The 6,951-nt window shown below is 42.1% G+C and overlaps 1 pseudogene; it reads left to right on the forward strand.

The window, feature by feature from the left end:
* Positions 1-4,788: 4,788 nt before the first annotated feature.
* Positions 4,789-6,388, forward strand: LOC112319506 (cyclin-dependent kinase 16 pseudogene; annotated as a pseudogene).
* Positions 6,389-6,951: the final 563 nt, after the last annotated feature.

Consider the following 6,951-nt stretch of genomic DNA (forward strand, 5'->3'; position numbering starts at 1 on the left):
TGAACAATCCTGCCTGTTGTTTGAACTTCACGTCAATGGCGTCATACCCCATGCACTGTTTCATGTATAACTTTTTCACTCAACATCATGTCTGTGAGATTCATCCATGTTGCTGTTTATAGCAGAAGTTCAGGCTTTTTCATTGATATAATTATTCCATTGTATGTATTCCTTCTACTGTTGATAAATATTTGGGTGGTGCCTAGTATGAGACCATTATGAATAAACATTTCTATTGTAATATACGCATTAAGAGCACACTGCTTTAACTGTATCCTGCAAATTTTGATACATCATTCAATTAAAACTATTTTCCAATATTTTCTGTGATTTCTTCTTTAAACCATGGGTTACTTAAAGGCATCTTGCTTAATTTCCAAACATTTTCAAACAATATATTGTTGATTTCCAGTTTATTTTCACTTTGATCAAAGAACATACTCTTTATACTTTCAGTCTTTTGAAATTTGATGACTTGTTTTTATGACCTAAGTTATGGTCTATGTTGATAAATGTCCATGTACACTTACTATGAAAGTGTATATGCGTATTGGGCAGTTGTTGGGTACATTTCATATATATTATATACATATGTACATGTGGAAAATTTGTTAATTGCACTATTCACATCTTCTATCCTTTCTGATGTTTTGCATACCTAGAAAGGTCTGTGACATCTCTTAACTATAATGGTAATTTGTTCATTTTTTTCTGTTAGTACTTTCAATTTTGTTTTATATATTTTTAAACTATGATATTAGATACATATAAACTTAGGATGTTTATGTTTTCCTGTTAAATCAATCCTCTTATCATGAAATATTCCTCATCAAATTAACTTCTTTTATTAATATATAATTTAGTCTTTTTTGATGATTGTAAAGTACATCTTCAGCTATTTATTTATTTATTTTACTTTCACTGTTTTAGTTGCCTTCTCCCCCGTGTGTCTGTGTTTCTGCCTTCACATGGCATTCTCTTTGCTGTGTATTTGTGGCCAAACTTTCTTCTTTTTATAAGGACACCAGCCATTGGATTAGGTCCCACTCTCATTCAGTATGAACTTGTCTTAATTTAATTAGCTCTTCAAAGAATCTATTACCAAATAAAATCACATTCGCAGGTATCAAGTGTTAGGACTGATATATATTTTTTGGGGAGATGCACTTCAATCCCCTATTTTTGCTTCTGTGTAAATTTCCCGTAGTAGACCCTCAGCTCCTTGAGAGCAGAAACTTTATCTTTACCTCTTAGAGTCTAACATAGCATCTGAATTATATTTGGGTACTCGGTAAATGTACATAGAAGGTAACTGAAGTGAATTAGAACAATGCTTGCGTCGCTAAAGATCAGCTTGGGAAAATGTAGAGAAAAAATAGAGTACTATGTAAATACTTCAGTGTTGGGCTATGAATCCAACTCTGTATATAGTGTATCACGTAGCACACATTTTGGGATGTAGGCAGCAGAAAAATGCAACTCACATTGTCTTAAAATAAAAAGGAAATGTACTGGTTTATGTACCTAAAAGTCTACTGGTACAGGTGACTTTTCCTGTGAGTCTTAAGCTTAGTGATGGAACCAAGAGAAAATGTAGAAGATTTCTTCTTTCAGGCATGACAGACCAACTGGTACTGAACTAGCCATAAACAGCTAGAGAATTGAACAAAAGTATCTGAAACAAGAGTTTTTAGACATTGTAAACAGTCAGGACTGTAATACTTTAGAGAAATGAAACAAATAAGGTGAAGTTAATGACAATCACCAGAGGCAGGCGGAGGAGGAACTTTCCAGGTTGTAGCACAGAGAGCAAGAACCAAGCAGACCACAGTGGTGCTGCTGAGCTAAAGAGACAGGGATTTTGGGAATGCCAAGGTGAACGGAATTTGCAAGGCTGAATCTGAGGAAAAGAAAGCTGTGCAGAACTAGAGCTCCAGGAGTCCGAACTCTTGGCTGAATGCTGAGCTGTGCGTATGCAGTGCTGGAGAACTTCACGAGGCCTTGCAAAGGAGCAGTACGCTGAAAAGTCCCCAGAGCCCACACGGGACTGGAAGATGTTTGTTTTCTAACTGCCTAGAATGGAGAGATAAAGTTGAAAAAAGGAAGCATGGGATAGAGACAACAGAAATGCTGCACCTTAGTAATAGTGCTAAAGCAGCCTAGAGTTAAGGCTACTGTAAACCCTCCTTAACAAAGCTCATAAATAAGCATCGGGGTGGTCCACAAATAACTTACCTGCTAGTCATGGCATAATCCAACACTCTTTTAAAAAAGTTTTTTAAAAGAGTTAAACACTCAACAACAAAATATTCATAACATCCAGGATCCAAGAAAAACTACTAGGTAGGCAAAAAGGAATACTGTGATCCATATCCCATCGTCTAGTAAAGAATGTTTCAGTTGTTTCTACATCTTCCCCTGAATCCCCGCAGAATCTTGGCAACCTTTTGTTTCTTTCTTTTCCCATACTCCTGGCTGCCTCACTCCTGCTGCTTCGTATACTGCACACTTCTAAAATATTCTTTCCAATTGTTATTGCTTTTGAATTTTTTAAAAAATTAACACATTTAGAGCCCTGGCTGGTGTGGCTCACTGGATGGAGCATTGGCATGTGAACCAAAAGGTCACCGGGTTGGTTCCCAGTCAGGGAATATGCCCCATTTGGGGCTTGTGAGAGGCAACCATTTGATGTTTCTCTCCCTCTCTTTCTCCCTCCCTTCCCCTCTCTCTAAAAAAAAAGAAAATAATAAAATATTTTTTTAAAATTAACACATTTAAACTTAATAAGTTATTGCACTGATTTCTTTATTTTCCATCGTATATGCCACTGCTTCCATTTAAATGCACTTTTCTTCTTCCTGGATGTGATGCTTTGTTGTGCCAACTTGACTGGGATGAACTACATTTCCCAGAATTCCCTTTCTTAAGTGTTCCTACTTAGGATGCTCAAACGTGTTGTTACTGATCGGCTGATGCATCGCATAGGCAGCAACAATTGTTCTGCCTGCCTGTGGATCATCCTTCCGCTTCTCTGACCCCTGAACCAGGTGTGCGTGTTTAGTTCTGTAATGCAGAGCCCAGCTTCTGCAGAATACCCTTGTCACCAATGTCAGAAGGAACAAAAATGGGCACAGGTTTTAGTCTGTCCTCATGGGGTTCCAGGTGGTGTTTGTGGGTTCCATCCTGCTCATGATCTTTCTGTGTTGACTGCCTGCCCTGTGGACTTCACGCTTCAGTATCAAATGCAGACAATAGCTTTACAGAGACTGCTTAACTACGTAGCTCCCACAACTGCGTAAGTGCGTAAGCCAGTTCCCTGTAACAAATTTCCCTGTACACGGGGATACATATTTACCTCTATCTCCTGCTGGTTCTGCTCCTCTGCTTCCCTGACTGATACACTATAATTCATCCATTAATTCATGAAAGGTGTTTTACTGCAGCTCTTCTGACATTTCCAGCTATGATTTTTAAAATTTGAACCTGCCTGCTTTCCATATTTTAGAAGTTCATAGTTCTTGGCCTTCAGCTGCTCCCCTTGTTTTCTAGAGCAGGTATAGATTTTCCAGTTTATTGTATTTATTTTCTCCTAATTCCAGGATTTGTGAGCTCAATCTGCTATCACAACCCTGATTCCTTTAGGTTTTTTTTTAATAAAGTATCTGAAACCCCTTTTTAAAAGGCTAAGAAAGTGTTATCGCTATAGCTAAGCCTCCTTAGTTCAATGAGTATGAATTTGTAAAAGGTTTAAATACAGAAATTTTAAAGGAACAAATGGTGAGGACATAACTTTCTGCATGTGAAAATTTCTGATAGGTAGGTTGATATATTTTGATATTAGAAGTAAAAAATTACACATTCTCAAAAAGAGACATGAAAGCATTTCTACCTGACTAGGGGAGAGGGGGTAAATATTCTGCTTAAATGGCAAATAGCTTCCTTTCAAGAAGAGAAGTTCTCTAATCTGCTTTGCCTTATTTTTTCCAGGTCACACTAACTTAGGTTTGATTTTAGAGAAAAGAAAGCTACTGTCTATCACATTTTAAATTTTCAGGAGTAACTTAGTCTTCCTGGGTTTCTCCCATGTATATCAGAGGTATGTTAATTTGTTTCACCCTGCTAAATTTTTTTTTCAAACTTCCAAATTAACAAAATATCTCCAACTATATTAACAAAGGATTGCCACATATAAGAGTTCCTAGATTAATCTGATTAGCATATCAATTGTCACGTAAATGATGCTTCTGCAGTGCTGGAAAAATGAATTCTAGTATATCCTAATTCTTGAACGGAAAAGTTGAATAATCTTTTTGCTACGTTGTCTCTCAGTTGTTTAATTATTTATTTATACTTTTTTTTTTACATTGGAATGAGTGACAATAACCTATTAGCCTCAGCCTCAGCCGCAGATTGAACTTCTCGAGCCAGGTCTCGTTAGGCCAGTCTTAAAGGACATGGTAAATGAGTTTGCTCAAAGCAATGAACCCTTAGATGTGCTGGACAAAATTGCAAAGAACACTATATGTTAATGCAGCTTTTTAAGTCAATCCTTGTACATGAATGTGCTATATATTGTGTCAAATTTGCATTTTTGTCTTTTGCTGAATATTCCTGTGCACTTCGCATAACCTAAAAGAAATAATAATTTAAGAAGTTCTGAGGCGAGGAGCATGGCCCATGAAGTGGTTGGTTGGTATGTTTTTGGGCTCCGGGATCTTCCTGGTCTCCGGGAGCAGTGGACTCTGAGCCGTGAGCCACCATGAGCTCTTGGATGCAAACCCGGCACCCATGAGTCCAGGGGCATCGCCCACAGTGGCCAAGGTCATTGTAGGCTGAGCGGGATCCTGCTGCCTCCTCCTTCTCAGCCAGTGGTGGCCCTTAGCTTCTCCCCGCTCCAGCTAAGGTGGGAGACTTCTGGGACTGGCGCCAGCAGTGTGCAGAAGGAGAAAGGGGGCACAGGGCTTGAGCCCCAGTGGTCTCTGAGCAGGTCCGGCTCTGCTGAGGTTGTTCCTATGACCCCGCTGGTTGCTGTGGATCAAAGGTCAGCTGTCTAGTAGACAAGACCAAAAGAGCCCCTGGACAGGTAAGCCTGGATGAGACTGGTGGTGGCGACAGTGATCTTGGAGGGGTCCCCAGTGTGCTGCCCCTGGGGAACTTCACTCTGGACAGGGACCTCTCAGCTCAGCACCAGAGATTGTACACGAGGACTTGAAGATGGGGTCTGACTTGAAGATGGCATCTGATGGGGAAAGTCATCAGGCTTTTCAGCCACTTCCTTGGATGAGGTGCAGTTGCCAGTGAGAGTGCACGTGAGCAAACTTCCCTAGTGCAAGATCTCCACTGTGGGCCGAGCGTCCATCACTACTAGCTGACATCTGGCTGCCCCAGGTCCACCTTGAGAAGCTGACCTTCAATAGCCTCATCTTCAACAAGCCCCTCAGCCACCGCCTCTGCTGTGTCGGACTGTCCGAGATTGGCTCTGGAAAACTGGAGACCTACATCAAGCTGGACAAGCTAGGCAAGGGTACCTATGCCACCATTTACCAAGGCAAAAGCAAGCTCACAGACAGCCTTGTGGCACTCCCGGAGGTCAGACTGGAGCAGAAAGAGGTGGCACCGTGCACCACCATTCGGGAAGTGACCCTGCTCAAGGACCTCAGAAATGCCAACATAGTTAGACTGCATGAAATTATCCGCAGGGAGAAGTCCTCACCCTTGTCTTTGAGTTCCTGGACAAGGACCTGAAGCAGTACCTGAATAACTGGGAACATCATCAACATACACAATGGGAAGCTGTTCCTGTTCTAGCTGTTCCATGGCCTGGCCTCCTGTCACCAGCAGGAGGTGCTACACTGAGACCTCAAACCCCAGAATGTGCTCATCAGTGAGAGAGGAGAGCTCAAGCTGGCCGACTTTGGCCTGACTGGGCCAAAATCAATTCTGATGAAGACCCACTCCAGTGAGTTGGTGCCTCCGTGGTACACGCCTCCAGGCATTCTGCTGGGGTCCACACACCACCACCCAGTGTGGGGTGTGGGCTGCATTTTCTATGAGATGGCCATGGGCTGGCCCCCTCTTCCCACACACCGTGGTGGAGGAGCAGCTGCACTTCATCCTCCACATCTTGGGAACCCCAACTGAAAAGACATGGTGGGGCATCCTGTCCAAGGAAGAGTTCAAGACGCACTACTACCCCAAGTACCCATGCTGCTGCCCTTTGGAGCCATGCACCCGGCCATGCAGCCTGGGGGAGACGATTCACATTCCTGACAATGCTTCCATATTTGCATTAAAATAGATCCAGCTACAAAAGGAAACCAGCCTTCGCTCATCACTGATGCCTGACTTGGGCAGGCCAGCTTTCCGTGTGGATGACATCCCGTTCTAAGCCACAGACCCAGGTCCCAGCAGGCAGCGGCTGGAGGGACACCACACCCCTCACAGGGCAATCCCCAACTGCATCCTCCCTGCTTGCTGCCTGCCTACCTGCCAGATTCATGCTGCCTGCCCAGATGTTCCCTGCTGCCTGTCCTGACATCCTGTCTGGTGCTGGGTGCTAACAAAGCTCTCCTCTCTCCCTTAAAAAAAAAGTTAGGACTTAGCAAGCACACAACCCACTTTACGTGTCCACTAGATTCATCCAGTTCAGTTTTGCAAATAATCATTTGCCCAGCTCCTTTCCACACCGACCATGGTCAAATTCGCCAAATCTTTGATGTGTTTCCAGGTTTTATGCTGTCGTGTCTCTCTCTCTCCCCACATATCTCCCCTTCTCTCCCCTTCCCTCCCACTCTCCCCATATCTTTCTTTCTCGCTGGTATATAAATATATCTGTATAATCTATCTGTTTGTATCTATCTAATCTACTTATTTTTTCAAAGAGTTTAATGCTTAAAATATATTAAACTTTATATGTCTGCTTCCTTTATTTATTTGTTTATCAGTAATAAA

The sequence above is a fragment of the Desmodus rotundus genome, chromosome 4, assembly GCF_022682495.2.
Source record: "Desmodus rotundus isolate HL8 chromosome 4, HLdesRot8A.1, whole genome shotgun sequence".
Classification (NCBI taxonomy): Eukaryota; Metazoa; Chordata; class Mammalia; order Chiroptera; family Phyllostomidae; genus Desmodus; species Desmodus rotundus.